This window comes from Hyperolius riggenbachi, chromosome 4 (genome assembly GCF_040937935.1).
Source record: "Hyperolius riggenbachi isolate aHypRig1 chromosome 4, aHypRig1.pri, whole genome shotgun sequence".
In the NCBI taxonomy this organism is placed as follows: Eukaryota; Metazoa; Chordata; class Amphibia; order Anura; family Hyperoliidae; genus Hyperolius; species Hyperolius riggenbachi.
The window spans coordinates 276276623-276302310 of NC_090649.1; the positions used below are offsets into that span (position 1 = coordinate 276276623).

At 42.3% G+C, this 25688-nt stretch overlaps 1 protein-coding gene and 1 long non-coding RNA gene across 5 annotated transcripts in view; one reads left to right on the forward strand and one right to left on the reverse strand.

Moving 5' to 3' along the window:
• The window catches only part of CDK19 (cyclin dependent kinase 19), a 502598-nt gene that overhangs the window by 167310 nt on the left and 309600 nt on the right, over positions 1-25688 (reverse strand). The gene's annotated exons all lie outside the window — the stretch shown is intronic.
• LOC137503800 (uncharacterized) lies at positions 4486-15430 on the forward strand. Its single transcript, XR_011019340.1, has 3 exons — positions 4486-4721; positions 4794-4822; positions 15311-15430. It is a non-coding gene; the product is annotated as an uncharacterized lncRNA (long non-coding RNA).

The window sequence follows — 25688 nt, forward strand, 5'->3', positions numbered from 1 at the left end:
GGAAGCTTCTTTAGGATCCAGAGGCTTCCTTCTCCCTTGGTAAGTATCACAGGTTTACTTTATTTTTTGTTTATTGACTAATGACACGGTATAATATGCCAGGTGCTGTTATTTATCTGAGGTTGTATTTACTTGATTTTAAGACGCTAAGAACCAGATGACTTTTTTAATTATAACCAGATAAGCAAAACTGTAGCACTATGTTGATATAGGTTGAAGTTTAGGCTTGTGTCTTTTTAATTAAAGCGGACCTGAACTCAGAACTTCCTCTATGCTCTAAAAGATACAGCATAATAACCTTTAAAGAAAAACATTTCTTTGTTACAGCTAATTAAAATCCTGCCATAAATCTACAGCGTGTCTACTTCCTGCTTTCACGAAAGCAGACATATTGTGAAAGAGACTCTTTAATGAAAAAAGTTCCCCTGGGAGGTGCTCACCTCGGTACGGGAAAGCATCTGGATCCTATTGATGCTTCCCCGTCCTCCTTTCCACGGTGGTCTTGGTGCAGCCCACTGAATTTGAATGGTCTACTCAAGGGAAAAGTGGAAAGAATCCAAAGGAGTATTAAAAAGGACAAACAGGAAAAATACAAAAAGGATATTGAGGAGTGGAAGGAGAGTGAATATTTTAACTATCTGCAAGGAAGACAACGTTCAAGGTCACGAGGTCGGGGTGGCAGGCCTAGTGAAGGGGAAGGTGGGGGATCCGGAGTATCATCAACCTCGGGAAAATCTGTGTTTTTTTTAGGCGAAAGCGACACAGACAGTGGCGTAGAAAAAAAATTAGAAAAAGGAAAGGGAGAAAGAAAAAGAGAGAAAATAATTTGAAACCTATACTGAGGGTTCAACCCCCAAGGAAGGGGAAGAACCATTAGTAAATATGTGTCATACAGATGAAGGGGTGGATGGCGCCACCAGGTTGACCAAATTTACGCGAGAGGTACAAAATGCACAGATTAATGTAATTAATCTCTCTGATTTCCCACTTGCCCCTGACCACGTTTCCCTCCTTAGCAAGGGTTTATCTTTCTCCCCAGTACAGGGAGGGGATGAATTCAGTGTCCAAAAAGATTTTCAAAGGTTTGTGAGACGTATTAATCTACGTGAAATATATGATGGAAAGGACAGTAAAAATATAGATACCACTAGACCCCAAGACAGTGACCCCTGTGCAATGGAACCAAATGGGTACTGGAGCTTGAAGGAGCGGGAGACTTTACGTATACTGGAGGAGCTTAAAGATTTAGGAAACGAGAAAGAACAGGAGGGAGATGAAAGAGGGGAAGAAATAGGGGACATCGAACATGTTAAAGTTCAAGTGGGGTCGTCCTTCATGCCCTCTCCAAACCACAACCAGGCGTTGGGTATATTTACTGAGTTGGTCTCAAGGTATCTTAAAAAACTACAGTGGCAATTTCCCAAGAATAGAGATAATCTAACAAGGGGGGAACGTAGGGCCCTAGAGGATTTGAAGGCAGTGGAGGACATATTCATCCGGCCTAGTGATAAGGGGGGAAACGTGGTTTTGTGGTCCAAGAGGGAATATCTCTCCGAAGCAACTGTCGCCAACTGTCGGATGAGAATACGTATCAAAGGTTATACGTATGTTGCACCATATGAACGTATAGTGGAAAGCCTAAATAGCTTGGTTGAATATGCTAGGGATTTGGGGATATTGGACGACGCTGAGAATCGATATCTAAAGGTTCAGTCATATAGAAGCCCGGTTCTATATTTGATTCCAAAAATACATAAAAATGAGAACAAACCTCCAGGACGCCCCATAGTGAGTGCTATTGGGGGGTCAACTGAAAGTATTGGGAAATGGCTTGATGCGAAATTAAAAACCCTGATGATGTCCCTTCCCTCTTTTGTTCAAGATTCTACTGATGTGTTGCGACTCCTGGGGGAATTGGAGCTTGGCCCTGATGACATCCTTGTCGGGATCGACATGGAGAGCTTGTACACGTCGATCCCTCACGAGGTTGGCATCGGGGCTGTCCGGCTTTTCCTGGAGGACGCACACCCGGATACTCAATCCCACAACTCCTTTGTTCTGGATGCCTTACGCTTTGTGCTGGAGCACAATTGTTTTGCCTTTGGCGACTCCCACTATAGGCAGGTGCGGGGCACGTCAATGGGCGCGGCCTGCGCGCCTGCCTATGCCTGTCTTCATCTAGGCCAGTGGGAGCGCCAGGAGGTGTACCCTCTCCCGGAGTACGAGCAATTTGTCCGTTTGTGGATTTGTTTTATAGACGATGTGCTGGTGGTGTGGAGGGGGAGTGAAGAAGAACTCGATTCATTTATGAGTCGGTTGAACAGCAATGATCGTAATATCTCGCCCACTTTTACAGCGAGTAGATCTAACATTGCGTTCTTGGACCTGCATATCTGGAGGGAGAATGGTATGGTGAGGACCACCACCTTCCGTAAACCTACAGCAGGCAACACCCTCCTCCACGCCACCAGCAACCATCCAAGACATCTGAAGGACGGAATTCCATACGGCCAGTTCCTGCGATTACGCAGGAATTTCTCTCAAGAAAGTGACTTTAATGATGAGGCATTGACCCTATATGATCGGTTTCGGGAGAGGGGGTACCAATATGAAATATTGTGCTCCAGCTATGAGAAGGCGAGGGGGCGTCAGAGGAGGGAGTTGTTGGAAACTAGAAGGAGAGGATGTAAAAAGACGCAGGAAGTAGGAAAAAGTCCCCCACGATTCATAACTCCATATAACTCAAACTGGGGAAAAATCTGTGAAATACTGACCAAACACTGGCCGGTGTTACAGACGGATCAAAAATTACACAGGATAGTGGGAAACAGACCCATGTTAGTTGCAAAAAGAGCACCAAGTCTCAGAGATGCTCTAGTCCACTCAGAATACGTCCCAAAGGAAAAAAACGACATGGCTGAATAAAAGTAAAGTTGTGGACATGTGTAAGTGTGGAAATTGTGTAGCCTGTGAGAGAATGGTTCCTACAAGGGTGTTTAGTGATGCTCAAAGGAGAAAAGAGTGGAAAATCAGAGAGTTCAATAACTGTAACACAGAGTGGGTCATTTATAGGCTGGAATGTCCCTGCAACAAAGTGTATGTAGGTATGACCACGCGAAAATTAAAAACAAGAATAATGGAACATGTTTCTAATATAATCTGTGGATTACAGAAAAATGGGGAGTATAAGAGTGCAATAGCAGAACACTTTTGTATGGAGCACAATGGTGATCTGGAAGTACTGAAGGCCATGAGAATATCTCACATCATGCCTAATAGGAGAGGGGGAGATAGGCTTAAGACAATAAAACAACAAGAAAGCAAGTGGATATACCTGCTAGGAGCTCTAAACCCTGAGGGAATGAATAATGAACTGGACTATGCCCCTTTTTTGCCATGAATAATAATTCAGAAATTATACTGAACCTCGAGTGTATATATATCTTATGGAGGAAGAAGGGTGCACTGGAAGCATTAACTATGAATATAATATCAAGGAAGAGAGAGAGGGGGAGCTAATTATGCAACTTATGGGAGTATAAAAGTAGCCTATGAATATTGAGAATGGACTCTGTCTGGCTGTATCTGAAAGGAAGAGGCTGAGTGATTTACCTTAAGGATTGAAAATATCAAGCAGACTGGCAATCAGTTGTTCGTTCGGTATAAAACAAAGTGTATTGTATACGAGTATCACCAAGGAAACGAAGGGGAAGAGGGAAGTAGTTGTAACCGACCAATCGATTACTATCACAAGGAGAGAGTTCCCTTATTACTCTTAAAGCGGAAGGACAGCGACTGACCAGGAGGATAAATTGGTGAAAAATAACAATTGATTTTATTTGGCAAACAAAGAAATAATGTCCACTAACATGCAGAACAAGAATACAAACCCCCAATTGAAATCCTCAATATCAAGACCACTCTTGAAATACACTAAATTAATGAAGTAAAATAAGCAACAAATTCAGAGTTAACACTTCTTGCTTGAAGATCTAGCACCTGAAAAGAAAAAGGTTACTTCCTAAAATATCATTAGAGGCTACTACACTTGGACCTTGCTTGAAGTTCCTGCACCTGTAGGAAAAACAAAGAACAAAACACAGCAAATACACATTTCACAATACTTCATCAGACCTTTTTCTTCATCTCACTCTCAATACGTCTATAGCGATACAGTTTTCTCTTTCCTATCTAAAAATATGTATGCATACATGTATGTGAACAAATACACCTGAGAGAAACCAAATAGGAAATGGACTAATGCTTCTGGTTGGGTAGATAAGTAGTGACTGACTCGAAGTAGTCCTTACTGTATGGTAATGACCCTAACAGTCTTCAGTTCCTTGCAAAAGTCTTATCTAACCATACAGTGGCTATGAATTCATATTCACACTTAAGCCTGTATACGATCATGGAGTAGGGGTACCCCTTTAAAAGAACTGATGATAAGTTGCTGATGAAAGATCTTTTCCTGAAGCAGGTGATAGCTTATAATAACTTTCCTTTACTTTACATGCAGCACACTCCAAGATGCCAGTTCAATAACTCTGAAGTAAGTTTCTTCCCTTTATTGTTATCAAAGTTTTTCTTTTTCCTGTATGTCACATATGTAAGTATCAATTCTCTCCTTTTATTACTTCTCACTGCAGGTTGGTTTAAGCTCTAAATGCAATCACTTCACTTGCAGAACACACAGAACACAGCAACAGATCTGTTCACGGGTAAGTTCCTATTTTTCTCCCATGAACTGATAAATTTCTTTACTAATGTGTTATTCTCTTTTCTCCACACAGAGAGATTAACACTCCAAAAATTTTGTCAGGTAAGTGTCTTTTCCACTCATATCAGGCAGAGCCACACCGGGGATTATTCTTGAGGCATATGCACAGTCAATGTACAGAGCAATTGCATTCAAACACAGGCTGACTGGCTTTACTGTGGAGAGACAGATTAATAATCAGTACCAGTGAGTGCACACACAGATTCTCTCACTGATCAGCTCTGTGGTGACAGGTAGGGAAACACAGTCATTGATTCACATTATACAGTACTCTGGTGTTGCTATGACAACATTTCTTTCTTTTCTCCTCACACACACTGTATATATATTATCTAACTGTAGAGAATCAGACGAAGAAGATTTAGCTGATTTGATTTGACCGTCTGATTTTTGTGTCATTACTATTAGGAAAACTCCTGTCACTTTCTTTCTGTGTTCTGTGTGGTGAAATTTCACTTATCTGTCAATTTTTCCTGAAGCGGTCTCCTTGGCCTTGCTGAGCTATCTCTCACTCCTCTGTGGATGAGGTGTCTCCCTGTTTTGACTCAGGGAGCTGTCTCTCATGGTCCCCTTTCTGTGTGTCATCAGTGAGCTAAATTCCTCTGCTTCTGAATGCCATTTCTCTCTCTGTCAGCTCAGTTTCTCCCCCTCTGGTCTCTGTCATCTCTCCTCACGCTGCCTGTGTCACCTTCTGAGGTAAAAATCAGAGAGGGCTTGCCTCTTCAGCTGGAGGGGCGTTCCCAACCTGTGTAACTGACACCCACCCCCTGACTGAGAGCAGAACAGCCATCTTGAGTGCTGGCTGCTTGCTCTGTGTAAATACAGCCTGTGCCAGCACTAATTCTCATAGCTGAAGCTGGCCAGGAATAAAAATACATGTTTTTTTTTTTTTAAATTAAAGAAGCTGCACTATTTGTAGCAGGGCTACATTTTTCCCCTTTTTTTTAAATTGTAGTCCCTTACAATTCTCTAAGAAATCACTTCGCATAACACAATACATCGCTCAAATACAGTAAGCAAGACTTTATCTCCTCTGTTGCCATATAAATTCTTCTTGTAGATAGCGTTTAGGAGGAAGTCCAAAATTCTCTCTGGACGATCTCCTTAAGGAACCCTCAGGTTCTAACTTAGGAGAACCCTCAACCTGCTGGTCAGCATCACTCTCCCTCTCACTCTCTACTGAGCTTCCAGAACTCTCCTCCCTGAGACCCGAAACATCTTGCCACTCATCAACAGGATGAGCCAAATTTTGGTCTCTATTTCTCTGAGCCTGGGGTGTAAGACCACTGGAGAGCTCCACTGGGACCCAACAAGGGACCATTTCTTCCAGTTCCATTTCACAATTCTTAGATTTTCCAAAAGGCTTAGGTTCTGACATCAATTTTAACAGAGCCCCATTCACTCTTTTAATGGGGCCCGTGCCATCCATCTTCTGAACATCATACACTGGAATGTCTGTTGAAGGCTGATTTACTATTTTCCACAAATCAGCACCCCATCTTGATGTCAACTTTCCTTTCTCATGTGTTCCTTTGTTTCGGAGTAAGACAATGTCTCCGACCTGAAAATTCCACCTCCTTTCAAAGGTTTCAGATTCTTTTTCATTACTACGCCGTACCAAGTCATACATCTCTTGTACTCTATTTTTGTGGTTCTCAACCCATTCTTGCATAGTCCTTGAAGTTTGATCCCCCTCTAACCTTCCACACAAAGCATCCAGAGGTCCTCCATCTTCCCTTCCAAAGAACAAATGGAAAGGAGCATAACCAGTAGCGTCATGCACAGTGTGATTATAGGCCCAGACTAACTCTTTAATGTATACCGGCCAACGTTGTTTCTTTTCTTGTTCCAGGGACCGTATCTTCTGTATCAGGGTGCGGTTGAAACGTTCACAGACTCCATTCCCTTGAGGATGATACGGTGTAGTATGTGATTTTTTTATGTTATAGAGCTGACATAACTCCTGCATCAAACGACTTTCAAAACACGGACCCTGGTCCGAATGGATCCGCTGAGGACAGCCATAAGTTTGTATAAAGTCATTCCAGAGGTGCTTGGCAGCTGTTACTGCTGTTTGGTCTCTAGTGGGTACGGCTACAGCAAATTTTGTGAAATGGTCAATCATGACCAACACGCTACTTCGTCCGTCTTGAGCAGTATCCAGAGACAAAAAATCAACTGCCTCCACTTCCAACGGTGCGCTGGTCCTCCATTTTACTAAAGGGAGTTTTGGCTCAGTGCCTTGATTGGTGTTGCATGTCAGACATTCTCTGCATACTTTCTTAATTACCCCTTCCATCTGTAGACAGTAAAATCTCTTTCGGAAACACCAGGCTATTTTCTCAGGCCCTGGGTGCCCTAATTTTTCATGCAGAGTAGTGATAACTTTGCTTGCTACATCCCGAGTCAACACTATCTGACTTCGCACATTCTGCCAATTTTTCAACCGCACCTTTCTGACCAGCAAATTGTTCTCCACTCTTAAGCGATCCCACTGCCTAAGCAGTTTTTGGCCCTCCACCGTCCAATTGACTCTTTGTATTCTCTTTGGCCATACTTGTGCTCTGACCTTTTCTTTCAATGGTTTGAGAATATGATCTTCTTCCTGCAATTTTTCCCACTCTGCTGAGGAGGACTCAATAACTTCCATCATGTTTACCATCAACTCATCCTCATTTTCTTTCGACATGTGACTAGCTTTTTCCTTAATCCCAAACACGGGTACTTCAACTTCTTCCAGATCTTCATCTCTCTCCCTTCCAGCAGGTTCATATGGGAATCTCGATAATGCATCTGCACAGCCGTTGATTCTTCCTGGTCTGTACTTAATAGTAAATTGGAACTTGGCTAATCTGGCTACCCACCGTTGTTCCATCGCTCCTAATTTAGCTGTTTGAAGGTATGCTACGGGGTTATTGTTGGTGTAAATGGTAAATTTTACTCCATTCAAGTACTCACTGAATTTCTCCGTGATGGCCCATACCACTGCCAACAATTCTAGCCGGAAAGAACTGTAATTTGCTGGATTTTTCTCAGTCTCTCTGAGACTACGACTCGCAAAAGCTATTACTCGTTCTTTTCCTCCTTTTTCCTGAGTCAGTACTGCACCTAAGCCCTGATTACTAGCATCAGTATACAAACGAAAAGGAAGGTGGAAATCCGCGAAGGCCAGTATCAGAGAAGATTCGATTTCGGCTTTTAATTCATCAAAAGCTTTTTGCTGTTCAGTGTTCCAGCAGACAGTATCATTTTTTTTTCTCAGTTGAGCCCCTTTTAGAATAAAATGCAAAGGACGAGCCTTCTGTGCAAAATGCGGTATAAATCTTCGATAGTAACTTGCTATCCCTAAAAATGCTCGTACCTCTCGGATAGTAGTAGGAACTGGCCATTCCTTAATCAATTTCACTTTTTCTGGGTTTGGCTTGACGCCTTCTTTGGAAATAACATGCCCCAAGAAATTAACCTCCGGCTTGAATAGATGACACTTACTAGGCTTCAACTTCAGTCCATATGACCTGAGCTTCTGGAATACCACATCCAGGTGCTGAATATGTTGATGAAAATCAGTGGAATATACGATGATGTCATCCAAATAGATCAGCACATGTTCAAAATTAAACTCGCCCAAACAGCTCTCCATCAGTCTTTGAAATGTAGCTGGGGCGTTCGTCAATCCAAACGGCATTCTCTTGAATTGATAAAGTCCCATGGGTGTAGTAAAAGCGGTCTTTTCCTGATCTTTTTTGTCAACTAAAATTTGCCAGTAACCACTACAAAGATCTAGAGTAGAGAACACTTTAGCTTTCCCCAAAGCCAGTAATGAGTCCTCTATCCTCGGAAGGGGATAGGCATCCTTAATAGTCACTGAATTTAACTTTCTGTAATCTACACAAAACCTCAGACTACCATCCTTTTTCTTCACTAACACAATGGGAGCTGCCCAGGGACTACTGCTAGGTTCTATTACATTAGCCGCCAACATCTGTTCTAACATCTGCTTAACTTCTTGGAACAAATTAGGAGGGATATATCTATATCTTTCTCTGATGGGGCCAGCTGTATCTGTTCTAATCTCATGACGAATCTTATCAGAGCATCCAAGATCACTTTCATCAATAGAAAAAACTTCTTTATTTCTCTCAAACAACTGATTCAATGCAGACTTCTCATTATCATTCAGTTGTTCAACATCCAATACTACTGTTTGGGAAATTTTCTCTCCATTCCATTCTTGCGCTTTAGTATCAGAGTCCGTTGACATTATCCGACATGAGCAAAGATTTTTTCCTTTCTCTTCCACTTGCACTTCCTTACCACCTACACTTTCCACCGGACACACATCGGCCAACCAAGCACCAGAGGGTATATGTACAGTGTCTTTTCCCCAATTTAACATTCGGATAGGAACTTGCCCATTTTTCACCGTGGCTACTGTCTTTGCTACAGTAATATCTAATCTCGGATTCACTGGTTCTACCATCACCGTCAGACCTGCAGTTTGACAGTTGGAACCCACAGCCACCTGCATGACTACCTCAGACCTAGGGGGAACAGACAAACCCTTCTCACAGGGTGCTCTTATCACTCCAATCCTCCCCTTACAACGCTTGGCATTTCGAATAGCACTACATGTTTTTATCAAATTTTGAAACACTCGTCTCTCTTCTTGTTGCCGGGAAATCTTTTGCCAATACCGATGTCCATATTGCGAGAATAATCGTCCATCCAGATCCTGCAGAATATTCATTCCAACAATTATTGGGGTTTCTGAGGATGTCTGTCCCTTTACCACCATTATACCCCTTTTTCCCAACTGTTCCTCACCAATTTCCACATCCATCCAAATAATTCCTTTGACTGGGATAGGCAAATTATTGGCTGCTGCCAGCTCAATCCAAGACATCTCCAAATCCTGAATTTTTCCAGGAAAATTCCTTGCAAAATACGCCTCTGAAATGGTAGTCACTTGGGATCCTGTGTCTAACAAGCCATTAACCTCTTTCCCTTCTAACTTAATTTTAATCAAAGGACAATTTCCTACTACTGGCCCTGTCTCCTGCTGCACATAGGTCTGAGTAGCCATTCCCAACGTCCGACCTTCAACCCTAGGAGGCTCTAGTTTAAATTCTGATTGCTTCCATTGCGAGCATATCGTTGAGGTCTAGGACAATTACGGGCAAAATGTCCCTCTCTTCGGCAGTTCCAGCAGGTGAATGGTTGGTCATTTCTATTCTGAGTAGATTCCCTGGGCCCATGGTATTCTTCTCGTCTGACTTCTTGGCGTAATCTTAACTTAGCAATATCTTCTTGCATCTGCTTCAAAATGTGACCTAACTCGATGGCCTCTTCCCCCTTTTTACTGTCTATTATCACTTTCCTTTTCCTTTGCATCAGAATTTGGTTGTCGCATAGCCAATTGAGTAATTTCCTCCTCTTGTTGATATTTAATAGCTAGTCGTTGGACTGATTGAAAGGAAATTGCAGGGTCTAGTTCTAACTTATTCTTTACTGCCCTTCTTACTACATGGCTCCGTAATCCCAGCACAAACTGGTCTTTCAGCCAGGAAGACATCCCGTTTCTTCTGCATCCTGCATCAAACGACTTTCAAAACACGGACCCTGGTCCGAATGGATCCGCTGAGGACAGCCATAAGTTTGTATAAAGTCATTCCAGAGGTGCTTGGCAGCTGTTACTGCTGTTTGGTCTCTAGTGGGTACGGCTACAGCAAATTTTGTGAAATGGTCAATCATGACCAACACGCTACTTCGTCCGTCTTGAGCAGTATCCAGAGACAAAAAATCAACTGCCTCCACTTCCAACGGTGCGCTGGTCCTCCATTTTACTAAAGGGAGTTTTGGCTCAGTGCCTTGATTGGTGTTGCATGTCAGACATTCTCTGCATACTTTCTTAATTACCCCTTCCATCTGTAGACAGTAAAATCTCTTTCGGAAACATCAGGCTATTTTCTCAGGCCCTGGGTGCCCTAATTTTTCATGCAGAGTAGTGATAACTTTGCTTGCTACATCCCGAGTCAACACTATCTGACTTCGCACATTCTGCCAATTTTTCAACCGCACCTTTCTGACCAGCAAATTGTTCTCCACTCTTAAGCGATCCCACTGCCTAAGCAGTTTTTGGCCCTCCACCGTCCAATTGACTCTTTGTATTCTCTTTGGCCATACTTGTGCTCTGACCTTTTCTTTCAATGGTTTGAGAATATGATCTTCTTCCTGCAATTTTTCCCACTCTGCTGAGGAGGACTCAATAACTTCCATCATGTTTACCATCAACTCATCCTCATTTTCTTTCGACATGTGACTAGCTTTTTCCTTAATCCCAAACACGGGTACTTCAACTTCTTCCAGATCTTCATCTCTCTCCCTTCCAGCAGGTTCATATGGGAATCTCGATAATGCATCTGCACAGCCGTTGATTCTTCCTGGTCTGTACTTAATAGTAAATTGGAACTTGGCTAATCTGGCTACCCACCGTTGTTCCATCGCTCCTAATTTAGCTGTTTGAAGGTATGCTACGGGGTTATTGTTGGTGTAAATGGTAAATTTTACTCCATTCAAGTACTCACTGAATTTCTCCGTGATGGCCCATACCACTGCCAACAATTCTAGCCGGAAAGAACTGTAATTTGCTGGATTTTTCTCAGTCTCTCTGAGACTACGACTCGCAAAAGCTATTACTCGTTCTTTTCCTCCTTTTTCCTGAGTCAGTACTGCACCTAAGCCCTGATTACTAGCATCAGTATACAAACGAAAAGGAAGGTGGAAATCCGCGAAGGCCAGTATCAGAGAAGATTCGATTTCGGCTTTTAATTCATCAAAAGCTTTTTGCTGTTCAGTGTTCCAGCAGACAGTATCATTTTTTTTTCTCAGTTGAGCCCCTTTTAGAATAAAATGCAAAGGACGAGCCTTCTGTGCAAAATGCGGTATAAATCTTCGATAGTAACTTGCTATCCCTAAAAATGCTCGTACCTCTCGGATAGTAGTAGGAACTGGCCATTCCTTAATCAATTTCACTTTTTCTGGGTTTGGCTTGACGCCTTCTTTGGAAATAACATGCCCCAAGAAATTAACCTCCGGCTTGAATAGATGACACTTACTAGGCTTCAACTTCAGTCCATATGACCTGAGCTTCTGGAATACCACATCCAGGTGCTGAATATGTTGATGAAAATCAGTGGAATATACGATGATGTCATCCAAATAGATCAGCACATGTTCAAAATTAAACTCGCCCAAACAGCTCTCCATCAGTCTTTGAAATGTAGCTGGGGCGTTCGTCAATCCAAACGGCATTCTCTTGAATTGATAAAGTCCCATGGGTGTAGTAAAAGCGGTCTTTTCCTGATCTTTTTTGTCAACTAAAATTTGCCAGTAACCACTACAAAGATCTAGAGTAGAGAACACTTTAGCTTTCCCCAAAGCCAGTAATGAGTCCTCTATCCTCGGAAGGGGATAGGCATCCTTAATAGTCACTGAATTTAACTTTCTGTAATCTACACAAAACCTCAGACTACCATCCTTTTTCTTCACTAACACAATGGGAGCTGCCCAGGGACTACTGCTAGGTTCTATTACATTAGCCGCCAACATCTGTTCTAACATCTGCTTAACTTCTTGGAACAAATTAGGAGGGATATATCTATATCTTTCTCTGATGGGGCCAGCTGTATCTGTTCTAATCTCATGACGAATCTTATCAGAGCATCCAAGATCACTTTCATCAATAGAAAAAACTTCTTTATTTCTCTCAAACAACTGATTCAATGCAGACTTCTCATTATCATTCAGTTGTTCAACATCCAATACTACTGTTTGGGAAATTTTCTCTCCATTCCATTCTTGCGCTTTAGTATCAGAGTCCGTTGACATTATCCGACATGAGCAAAGATTTTTTCCTTTCTCTTCCACTTGCACTTCCTTACCACCTACACTTTCCACCGGACACACATCGGCCAACCAAGCACCAGAGGGTATATGTACAGTGTCTTTTCCCCAATTTAACATTCGGATAGGAACTTGCCCATTTTTCACCGTGGCTACTGTCTTTGCTACAGTAATATCTAATCTCGGATTCACTGGTTCTACCATCACCGTCAGACCTGCAGTTTGACAGTTGGAACCCACAGCCACCTGCATGACTACCTCAGACCTAGGGGGAACAGACAAACCCTTCTCACAGGGTGCTCTTATCACTCCAATCCTCCCCTTACAACGCTTGGCATTTCGAATAGCACTACATGTTTTTATCAAATTTTGAAACACTCGTCTCTCTTCTTGTTGCCGGGAAATCTTTTGCCAATACCGATGTCCATATTGCGAGAATAATCGTCCATCCAGATCCTGCAGAATATTCATTCCAACAATTATTGGGGTTTCTGAGGATGTCTGTCCCTTTACCACCATTATACCCCTTTTTCCCAACTGTTCCTCACCAATTTCCACATCCATCCAAATAATTCCTTTGACTGGGATAGGCAAATTATTGGCTGCTGCCAGCTCAATCCAAGACATCTCCAAATCCTGAATTTTTCCAGGAAAATTCCTTGCAAAATACGCCTCTGAAATGGTAGTCACTTGGGATCCTGTGTCTAACAAGCCATTAACCTCTTTCCCTTCTAACTTAATTTTAATCAAAGGACAATTTCCTACTACTGGCCCTGTCTCCTGCTGCACATAGGTCTGAGTAGCCATTCCCAACGTCCGACCTTCAACCCTAGGAGGCTCTAGTTTAAATTCTGATTGCTTCCATTGCGAGCATATCGTTGAGGTCTAGGACAATTACGGGCAAAATGTCCCTCTCTTCGGCAGTTCCAGCAGGTGAATGGTTGGTCATTTCTATTCTGAGTAGATTCCCTGGGCCCATGGTATTCTTCTCGTCTGACTTCTTGGCGTAATCTTAACTTAGCAATATCTTCTTGCATCTGCTTCAAAATGTGACCTAACTCGATGGCCTCTTCCCCCTTTTTACTGTCTATTATCACTTTCCTTTTCCTTTGCATCAGAATTTGGTTGTCGCATAGCCAATTGAGTAATTTCCTCCTCTTGTTGATATTTAATAGCTAGTCGTTGGACTGATTGAAAGGAAATTGCAGGGTCTAGTTCTAACTTATTCTTTACTGCCCTTCTTACTACATGGCTCCGTAATCCCAGCACAAACTGGTCTTTCAGCCAGGAAGACATCCCGTTGTTCTGGTAAGGATCCTCCGCTTCTTCCTTTTTTTGTATAGCTCTCATCAGTTCTTGTAGGGCATTAGCAAACTGAGGTATGCTCTCCTGCTCCCGCTGGGTTCGATCCATGAACCTCTTCCGCACTACGTGTAGGTCAGAGGGGTCCCCACATATATTTCTTCAAGTATCTCCAAAATGTCTTCTAAACTCACAGGAAGATCCCGACTGGCATTAATTATTGTTTTCCGTGCATCACCCTCAGAAGCTAAAATGGCTACTTCCCGATGCATATAAACTGGAACTTTATATGCTTTGATAGCACTTTGAATACGCTCTGCCCAATCTCTCAGAGGCATATTATTGCCAGTAAATTTAGGTAAGTAGGTAGCTAAAATACCAATAGGAGTCATAGTCATAGACATGGTAAAATCCACATTCTCCCTTGATAGAGCTCTCTCAGCGGATCCCTCACCCATAGCTGGTACGTCTGACCCCAGGTTCTCTCCTGGTCTATTGATGTCAGAGTCCATCCTGCCGACTGCGCCAAAATGTAACCGACCAATCGATTACTATCACAAGGAGAGAGTTCCCTTATTACTCTTAAAGCGGAAGGACAGCGACTGACCAGGAGGATAAATTGGTGAAAAATAACAATTGATTTTATTTGGCAAACAAAGAAATAATGTCCACTAACATGCAGAACAAGAATACAAACCCCCAATTGAAATCCTCAATATCAAGACCACCCTTGAAATACACTAAATTAATGAAGTAAAATAAGCAACAAATTCAGAGTTAACACTTCTTGCTTGAAGATCTAGCACCTAAAAAGAAGAAGGTTACTTCCTAAAATATCATTAGAGGCTACTACACTTGGACCTTGCTTGAAGTTCCTGCACCTGTAGGAAAAACAAAGAACAAAACACAGCAAATATACATTTCACAATACTTCATCAGACCTTTTTCTTCATCTCACTCTCAATACGTCTATAGCGATACAGTTTTCTCTTTCCTATCTAAAAATATGTATGCATACATGTATGTGAACAAATACACCTGAGAGAAACCAAATAGGAAATGGACTAATGCTTCTGGTTGGGTAGATAAGTAGTGACTGACTCGAAGTAGTCCTTACTGTATGGTAATGACCCTAACAGTCTTCAGTTCCTTGCAAAAGTCTTATCTAACCATACAGTGGCTATGAATTCATATTCACACTTAAGCCTGTATACGATCATGGAGTAGGGGTACCCCTTTAAAAGAACTGATGATAAGTTGCTGATGAAAGATCTTTTCCTGAAGCAGGTGATAGCTTATAATAACTTTCCTTTACTTTACATGCAGCACACTCCAAGATGCCAGTTCAATAACTCTGAAGTAAGTTTCTTCCCTTTATTGTTATCAAAGTTTTTCTTTTTCCTGTATGTCACATATGTAAGTATCAATTCTCTCCTTTTATTACTTCTCACTCTCATATTAGGCAGAGCCACACCGGGGATTATTCTTGAGGCATATGCACAGTCAATGTACAGAGCAATTGCATTCAAACACAGGCTGACTGGCTTTACTGTGGAGAGACAGATTAATAATCAGTACCAGTGAGTGCACACACAGATTCTCTCACTGATCAGCTCTGTGGTGACAGGTAGGGAAACACAGTCATTGATTCACATTATACAGTACTCTGGTGTTGCTATGACAACATTTCTTTCTTTTCTCCTCACACACACTGTATATATATTATCTAACTGTAGAGAATCAGACGAAGAAGATTTAGCTGATTTGATTTGACCGTCTGATTTTTGTGTCATTACTATTAGGAAAACTCCTGTCACTTTCTTTCTGTGTTCTGTGTGGTGAAATTTCACTTATCTGTCAATTTTTCCTGAAGCGGTCTCCTTGGCCTTGCTGAGCTATCTCTCACTCCTCTGTGGATGAGGTGTCTCCCTGTTTTGACTCAGGGAGCTGTCTCTCATGGTCCCCTTTCTGTGTGTCATCAGTGAGCTAAATTCCTCTGCTTCTGAATGCCATTTCTCTCTCTGTCAGCTCAGTTTCTCCCCCTCTGGTCTCTGTCATCTCTCCTCACGCTGCCTGTGTCACCTTCTGAGGTAAAAATCAGAGAGGGCTTGCCTCTTCAGCTGGAGGGGCGTTCCCAACCTGTGTAACTGACACCCACCCCCTGACTGAGAGCAGAACAGCCATCTTGAGTGCTGGCTGCTTGCTCTGTGTAAATACAGCCTGTGCCAGCACTAATTCTCATAGCTGAAGCTGGCCAGGAATAAAAATACATGTTTTTTTTTTTAAATTAAAGAAGCTGCACTATTTGTAGCAGGGCTACATTGTCACGCTGTGAAACCCCGCCCTACGACTGGAAGGAGAATAAAGAGGGCAGCCCAGCCAATCATGAGCCGCGCACATCCTGACGAAGTTCGCAAGTGGGCGGGCGCAACGCGTCGATGGGCGGGTGCAAATCCTGCGGCCTTGAGCGCTCCTAAATATCGGCGGCAGCTGCAGCAGTGAGATAGGAGGTCGGCGTCTGCTCCCCGAGAAGGCTCTGGCGAACCGGGTTGAGCGAGACAGCTGACCACTGAGGATTACCGGTAATCTAAACAGCGTCCAAATACCTAGCAGCAGTCCTGTGAATGGCGGAATCCGGAGTTGAGACGGAACCCGACAGGATACAATGCTTATGGTGAGATCTTTCCATATACTGGTTGAACCCGTTACTGCAGCATTGCAAGCTGAAGTTATTTCAATTATATCTACCTGCACATAAACTTTCTTCCCCTCTCTGAAGACAAGGACTATTGGTACCGGTACCAGAAGGGATGTATGATTGTACTGGTGTGTAAGGTGTGAGATATTGAGTGAGCGCTCTATCTTGGCCAGTTTTAAATGATTTTAATTGGTTGGTCTGTGTGTTTTTGACGTACGAATTCCCATAATAAAGCTTTTTGTAATTTTCTATACCTATTAGTGACCAGAAATTTATTTATCCTAATTGTGAATTAAATTACAATTTTTGTCACTCCCTCAGAATTGAGGTGGGGGTATAGTTTACTAAGGAGGTGGTTGAGCCAGGCATATATTATTATTGTTATTAATTTAGTAGCCCACTGAATTTGTCAGGCTGTGCAATATTTACCGTCCACTGTTCCAGCGGGGGCGCTGTTGCAGCTCTCCCCTCGGAAAAAGGTGGAAATAGCTGATCTCAGTCGGGTCTGCTCTACTGCGCAGGCGCAAGAGACTTGTGCCTGCGCAGTAGAGCATACTCGACTGGGATCGCCTATTTCCGAGTGGAGAGCCGCTACTGCACCTGCGCTGGAGCCGGGAAGGTAAATATTTACATGCCAGCTGTTCAGTGGGCTGCAGCGAGACCGCCATGGGACACAGGAGGACGGGAGAAGCCTCGATAAGATCTAGAGGCTTCCACCTCCTGAGGTGAGTACCCACCAGGGGCATTTTTTTTACTTTACAGATCCTCTTTAACATCAAATTAACTGTTCTGCCATGGCAGAGAAGATTCCTGAGCTGACAGTTGAGAAATTAAATTACGGTGGTGATTAGTCACAGATGGGGGGGGAATTAGACAGACTAGATACATAAAGAGTGCATTTCCTTCTGTCCTGTGCAAGAGTTCAGGTCCACTTTAAAACTGTACGGAATATGTCCTTATTTTCAATGCACATTTTGTAAAGCTCACACAAGACATTTTTGCTTCAATACATTTTATTAACTGGTAGACTGGGTTCACAAAGCAGTCTTCCTGTGCCAAAAACAGAAGTTGCTTGTCTTAGAACAAAAAGTCTGTTAGCTGTTCAAATTCCTCCCCCTATCCCATCATCCCCTACATAAGGTAATCAGGGAAAAGCTTGGAGAGGCACCAGCTTTCCCTGTGAGTTAATCTATACATTGTAAGTAATAATGGCGGGCATAATTTGTGTGTGTGTGTGTATATATATGTGTGTGCACACACAATACAGTCCCCCAAAGTATTTCTAAGACCCCGGAACCACTAAAGTGCTTCCTGAAGCTTGACAATCACCAGCGTCCCTCAAGGCTCTACAACAGTGTAACTCTATGTGGGTTGTTCTAATGCTTGACTTCAATTAGTAAATATTTCTAGTTCTACACACTGCAATGAAATCAATATATTATTTAAAAGCAATTAGCTCCTTTATCAGTAGACATTTCCACTACAAATAGCCGTATCTAATCTGTGAGATTCCATGCAGAACACATGGAAGTACTTAAGAGATATAAAGTTGCCAGAGTTCATAATTTTATTGGGGTAATGCCATCCTCTATGCAGGAGCTCCAGATAGATCCAGCACTTGCTAGCAATTGAACAGAGAGCTCCTTGTTTCCTTTGGCCTACTCAGCAAACTACAAAACATCACAGCTCTGTAGTTACACCTCAACAACACTGAATTTAGCTGCTTGCTTCCAAGTATTTCAAGCCGTGCCAGGGATGTTGGGGCCATCTGCAGCTTCTAAAATCAAATCCAGCAGTTGCTACAGTAAAAGTTCAATACTGTTATTTGTTTTAAAGTGTAAATTAATTTGTGTTTCACTAGGTTAAAGAGAACTAGAAGCCGCAAAAATTAAATAGAATACAAAACAAGAAAAACAAACAGTAAGGCTACATTAACAGTGGGTCAGCTAGATAGCGTACTGGTAAGGCTGTTGCCTTTTATGTGGGATTTGAGCCTTTGACCGGGGTTCGAATCCCGGCTCAAGCCAGTACGTAACACAGTAAGGAGTCTTTGGGCAAGGCTCCCTAATGATCCTGGACACCCTTGGTGCACGCTGTAAGTGGCTGCAGCTCTGAAGCGTGATATAAATGGTCTGCTTATTTGTAACAGATAGATCGACATTCACTCTCTCCCTCTCTGGCAGCATACAAAAATTCTACCTCCATCAATACTGCAATATGGTGTTATTTTTTAATACATTTAAAGTTAACACTATAGCATTAGCCTGGTTATATGAATTCTGCTGCTATAGTCAATAGCATACTAGTCCATAGTCCATAGCACACTAGTATTATAGCAAGCAGTGCACTACTCCCAACTGCACTCCTGGTACCGCTGGATGAGCAGAAAAAGTTATGTATTGCATAAAAATCCTGTTGTTTCAAGTATTATTCTAACTGAGGTGATTCTGAAAACAATATAAGCTGTGCTTCGGCACAAAGCCCAAAAATACATTTTCCAGAAAAGTGGGCTCTATGGTAGCTAAGCATTCAGTAGTTTTGTTACAGCAAGAGTGGACCATTGGAACTCTTCCATTTGTTAGCTAGCAGTTGCTCACAAAAGGGATATGAATAATAATAACACCACCAGATAAAGGGAAGGTTGGCTTTTTGTTCTGTGTCATAGCCAGGTTATAAAAGATCATCATTTAAAGAGACCCCTCAATGATATATAGAAGAATGTACTACTGTACATTATTTAACATACCCAATTTTAGGTTAATTATCACGGTTTCAGCATTAGAAACACTACCTATATCTATATATTGCTGTATATTAGTGTGCAACCCCGCCCTACCAGTGATATTTACTCTAAGCTATGTAGTTATGCAGCCTCCTGCCCAGAGCATTCTTGGAGGCCAGGGCCCACATGCAATTTACTTTTTCTCTTGTGTCAATAAAATTCCTGTTAAGCCACCAGCAAGCAAACAAATACTCAAAATAATTTTTACAGTACTTGTTCACCCACATTTTGGTATTTTTTCAATTTAATGGCGCTGAAAAGTTATTTTAAAAAGAAGTTGAAAAATGATCTCCTAAGAGAAAATTCAGGAGAAAAGGTTAATTGAATATGGGCCCAGGGCCCACATGCAATTCACTTTTTTCCCTGAGTTTTCTCCTGGGTGATATTTTCACGACTTGTAAATAAAATGCCTTTTACACCACCAGCAAACAAATATTTAAAATGATTTTGACAGTACTTTTTCACCAACTTTTGGGTACTTTTTCCATTGCAATGTGCTAAAAAGTTCATTTAAACTGAAGATGAAAAGTTATCTACTAGGAGAAAACTCAGGAGAAAAAGTGAATTGCATATGGCCCCAGGTATTTAAACAAAAAGTGACGCACCTTGCCACCTGTGATAAATTTAAAGAGGAACTCCAGTGAAAATAATGTAGTAAAAAAAGTGCTTCATTTTTTACCATAATTATGTATAAATGATTTAGTCAGCGTTTGCTCATTGTAAAATCTTTCCTCTGCCCGATTTACATTCTGACATTTATTACATGGTGACATGTTTACTGTGGGCAGGTTATGTAGCTGCTCCTAGCTGTTTTGGCTGTTAGGCTGTTCAGTCCTGTCTGTGAACATTGTTACATTGTGGCAGTTTGCCCAGAGTACCGCGGTACTCAGAGCTTCTTGTGGGAGGGGTTTCAGCACAAAATCAGTCATACAGTGCCCCCTGATGGTCTGTTTGTGAAAAGCATATTTCTCATGTAAAAGGGGGTATCAGCTACTGATTGGGATAAAGTTGAATTCTAGGTTGGAGTTTCTCTTTAAGACTCAAAATCAGGGTGAGGAAATGTTTTTTTACAAAGGGCAAACACTGACTATATAATTTGTAAACTAGTAATGTAAAAAAAAAAGTTTTTTTTTTTTTTTTTTACAGTATTAGTTTACAAATGATCTAGTCAGTGTTTGTCGCAGTGCACAGGTGTGCCCAGTACATTGCGTTTCCACAGTGCAGCCATGAACATACATGGAGCCATATGCAATTACATTTTTCATCTGCCTTTTCTCCTAGGAAATATTTTCACAACTTGTAAATTAAATTACTTTTAAGCCATTCCAAGCAAAAAAATAGCTTGGAATGATTTTGACAGTACTTTTACACCTACTTTTTGGAACTTTTTCAATTGCAGAGTGCTGAAAAATTATTTTAAAAAGGAGATGAAACATTTTCTCCTAGGAGATAACTCAGGAGAAAAAGTTAATTGCATTTGGGCCATGGAGGGGAAATGGTGGCGACCAACATTAATTACAGGGTCCCAGCCCAGAGCAGGAAGGGAGGATGAGGACCAAGGAAGCCTCCTGACCATCCAGAGGCTTTCCCCTGCTGTGGTAAGTAACTTTTTTCTGTACAGGTACCCTTGGAGTGCTACATTAGTGCTGTTTTAGATCAGTTATGGGTTAAAGAGGAACTCCAGTGAAAATAATGTAATAAAAAAAGTGCTTAATTTTTACAATAATGATGTATAAATGATTTAGTCAGTGTTTGCCCATTGTAAAATAATTTAAATCCCTGATTTATATTCTGACATTTATCACATGGTGACATTTTTACTGCTGGCAAGTGATGTAGCTGCTGCTTGCTGTTTTGGCAGTTGGAAACAGCTGTAAACAGCCATTTCCCACAATGTAACAGGGTTCACAGACAGGAAACTGCCAAGAGTACGTACTCAGAATTTCTTTGTGGGAGGGGTTTCACCACAATATCAGCCATACAGCGCCCCCTGATGGTCTGTTTGGGAAAAAGAATAGATTTCTCATGTAAAAGGGGGTATCAGCTACTGATTTGGATAAAGTTCAATTCTTGGTCGGAGTTTCTCTTTAAAGTCAACTCTGTACACACAGACAAATGATAACTGATGACAATGCTACAAATGAACAATGCTGGATGGCAACATGACCTGGTTAGTTAGGTTAATGCTAATTTCACACATGGTCTGGTACAATTGTCCTGCTGCAGGAGAGCCCGCAACTGGACAATCGCACCACACCATTCTGTGTTTAAATCACCCTGCAGCAGAGTGCGCTGACAGGGTGATTTGCGTAGCTTCACCCACCACTCAGTGATGTGTACTTTGCTGGACATGAAGTATGTCACTGAATTTTGAATGATTGGCGCATGTGCACTGCATCACTACTGCAACAATCTAAATAGATTGTTGCGGTGTCATTGACTATAATGCAATTGCGTGCCGAGCAGTACTACTCGTACTGCTGAGCAACGCAGTGCAGAGTCTGCTTTGTTGGAAGCTTCACATCGTGGGTACTGTGTCCAGTCTCATAGATACTAATAACAGCTGCAAGGAACCGCAGCGCGAGAGCAGCGGGGGAAAGTACTGTGACGCACTAAAACTGTGTAAGTGTAAAAAGTGCCTAAGGGTTTTAACAGCAATGGGGTAAGGTTAGTTGCAAAGTTGCTATGAGTTAAAGTATAGTCAATATCGTGCTGCAGAAGTTACATCATACTCAGGAAAAAACATTTATAAAAGAATCCATATTTTCCCTTTCAATTTCTTTATCAAATGCATCTTTAGGAAAGCAGTGCAGACTATATTGTACTCTGAGCATGCCACATGTTTGCTAAGATTAGGATTTCCTAGAAGAACAATGCAGCTTTATCCGATAAGCAGTACTATTGAAATTACTGCTATAATGCGCTGTTTACACATTTCTTAATGACAAAACTTCTAAAGAAATGCCCCTAAATAAAATGTAAGTTTGCAGAAAGCTGCAAAACTATATGTAGAATTCTAATTCAATGAAAACTTCCATAACAATGTAAACTTTACAATTTGATTTGTGAGATTAGCAGTATTGCTGTTAATATTACTGTACTTAAAAATGCTGCAACAGATGTACAGTGGGTTGCAAAAGTATTCGGCCCCCTTGAAGTTTTCCACATTTTGTCACATTACTGCCACAAACATGCATCAATTTTATTGGAATTCCATGCGAAAGACCAACACAAAGTAGTGTACATGTGAGAAGTGGATCGAAAATCATACATCATTCCAAACATTTTTACAAATAAAAAACTGCAAAGTGGGTTGTGCGTAATTATTCGGCCCCCTGAGTCAATACTTTGTAGAACCACCTTTTAATGCAATTACAGCAGCCAGTCTTTTAGGGTATGTCTCTACCAGCTTTGCACATCTAGAGACTGAAATCATTGCCCATTCTTCTTTGCAAAACAGCTCCAGCTCAGTCAGATTAGATGGACAGCGTTTGTGAACAGCAGTTTTCAGATCTTGCTACAGATTCTCGATTGGATTTAGATCTGGACTTTGGCTGGGCCATTCTAACACATAGTCACTGCCTCATTGGCATAGATAACAGCACTGGTTTTTTTTACCCTTGCAGTGCTAAAAAATAGAAAGATCCTTCACAAAAGCTATTAGTAGGACTAGTACTCGATGTAGCCATAGGAAACCTGAAGTCATTAGTCATATAGGTGTGTCCCTTAAATTATGACATACTTATAATCAAAGTAATGTTTCTGCCAGCAGTGTCCCCTGCAAACGGACTATTATTTATTTGTCTATATTGTTGAATATGAGGCCAAAGGAAGAGGCAGAGCTCTTCCAGCTGTTCTGTCCTTGTTTCCAGCCACCAACACCCATGTCTACAACTGCTGCTGCGACTCCTCAGTGCTTAAAAGCATACCGTGCATTCCCAAGGCTGATGTCCTCTAATGCACAGCTGTGTTAGCAAGTGGACAAAGTATGTGCATACTGCAATGCCCCGGAAGTACTTCCGGGTCGCAGCCATCTCGTGGATTACTTATAATTTTAAAGAGAACCTGAAGCGATTTTCTATTGCTTTACAAAATATATTTTTCGATAGTGCTACTTTAGTAAATGTAGTTGTCCCTCTTACCGCTGGTCTGCTTGCCTCTATTTGCCCACTGTACCATTTTAAAGTATTGTACTTCCTGAATTAAGATAGCTGCGACCCCTGTATCATTTCCAGGCCATAGCCATTCATTCTCTTCCTCCCTCTGTGAGGCCCCATTCGTGCACCTTACGTCACAGCGCTCCTACGCTTGTATTTGCAAGGAGCTAGGGAGCGCTGTGAACATGAGAGGAAGGATGATTACTGAAAGAGAGCAGAGACAGGAGGCGAGAGGCGGAGATCGGCGGCGATTGACTGGAGAAGAGGCAGAGCTACTGTAAAGAGCTCTACCTCTTTCTGGTAGCAAATTCTGCAACCAATTTAGTCGTGGAAGCTATTTAGGGCAACTAGGGGTGAATAATGAATGTGGTAATATGTTGTTTGTTTGGTGTTTTTTTAACCTTAAAGTGAACCTCCGGACTAAAAATCTACTCAGCAGAACTGAAAAGGCATGGTGTTTAACAGTTTCACAGCATCAGAACTTTGTTTTTCTTACCAAAGCATCATTTTTTGCTGCATTTTTAGCTAAGCTTCACCCATCAAAGAAAAAAAGAGCATGATGGGATTTCCTATGTTATTACTCATGTTGCCTGGCAACTGGGAGAATGCTCAGGACACAGGACAGTTGGAACTGTGTCTCATGCTCCCTGTCACCTCCTTTCAACCAAATAGATGGCTGCCATCATGAAATCAAACATTTGCCTGTTCTTTTAAAACAGTGTGGGTAAGAGATTATATTACCTATCTATTTTAATTAACATAACTAATGTAACTTATTGACAGTATGTTTGTTTAGGCTGGAGTTCCTCTTTAAAGAGAACCCGAGGTGGGGATCGTAGAAAGAAATCTATACACAGAGGCTGGGTCTGGCTATAGTGCCCAGCCTCTGCTGCTAGTTGAATACCCGCTAAGTCCCCCCTGCACTCCGCTCTCCCCATAAATTACAGCTGCGCTGGCGACACGCAGCGTGTCGCAGCGTGCTGTATTTACCTCACTAGTGTCACTCACGCCGCTCCCCCGCCTCCTGCAGAGCGCCGGTCCCCGCCCGCGTCCCTTCCCTCACCGCTGATTGGAGGGAGGGGCCGTGGGCGGGGAGCGGCGCTCTGCAGGAGAGCGGCGTGAGTGACATTAGGGAGGTAAACAATGCCCGAGAGCGCGGCCGTAATTTATGGGGAGAGCGGAGCGCAGGGGGCACTTAGGAGGGATTTAACTAGCAACAGAGGCTGGGCACTATAGCCAGACCCAGCCTCTGTGTATAGATTTCTTTCTAAGATCCCCACCTCGGGTTCTCTTTAACAATATAACAGATAACAGATCTGCTTTAAAGTGTACCAGAGCTGAAAAATAAAAAGATTTTATACATAGCTGGAGCTTTCCTCCAGCCCTATCTGCCTGGATCGCTCCCACTCTGCCGTCCTCCGATGTCTGCAGCTCCAGCACCAGGTCCCCGTACTAACGTCAGTCGGAGCCAGTCTAACGTAAGAGAAGTGAGCTGTTTGCCTATCTCTCCAGCAGCCGCTGGAGAGATACGTAGAGGACCAGGTCCCCGTACTAACGTCAGTCGGAGCCAGTCTAACGTAAGCGAAGTGCGCTGTTTGCCTATCTCTCCAGTAGCTGCTGGAGAGATACGTAGAGGGCGCACTTCTGCGTAGACTGGCCGTGATGACGGAAGTGCAGGGACGCGGTTCCCGAAGCTGTGGGAGCGATCCAGGTGGATGGAGCTGAAGGAAGCCCCAGGTATGCATAAAATCTTTTTATTTTTTCACCTCTGAGTCTCTTTAACTCCTCATGTCACACGTCAGTTCAGATTTCTTCCCAGGTACTATAAAGGACAATGGAACAAGGGTCTATAGGAGTTGGCCCCTCAAATTTCTACACAGAAATCTCTCAGTCAGACCTTTACATTAGAGAAAACCCTTTTAACTACTTAAGGACCAAAATGATTGAAATCTACTCCCAGTTTTGGTGGGCTCCTGGATGGCAGGGCGTAGATATCAATCACCTCCCACAGCGAGCATCCACCGTTTCCGTCGCTCACCGCCGATAACGCCACTCAAACCCGACGTC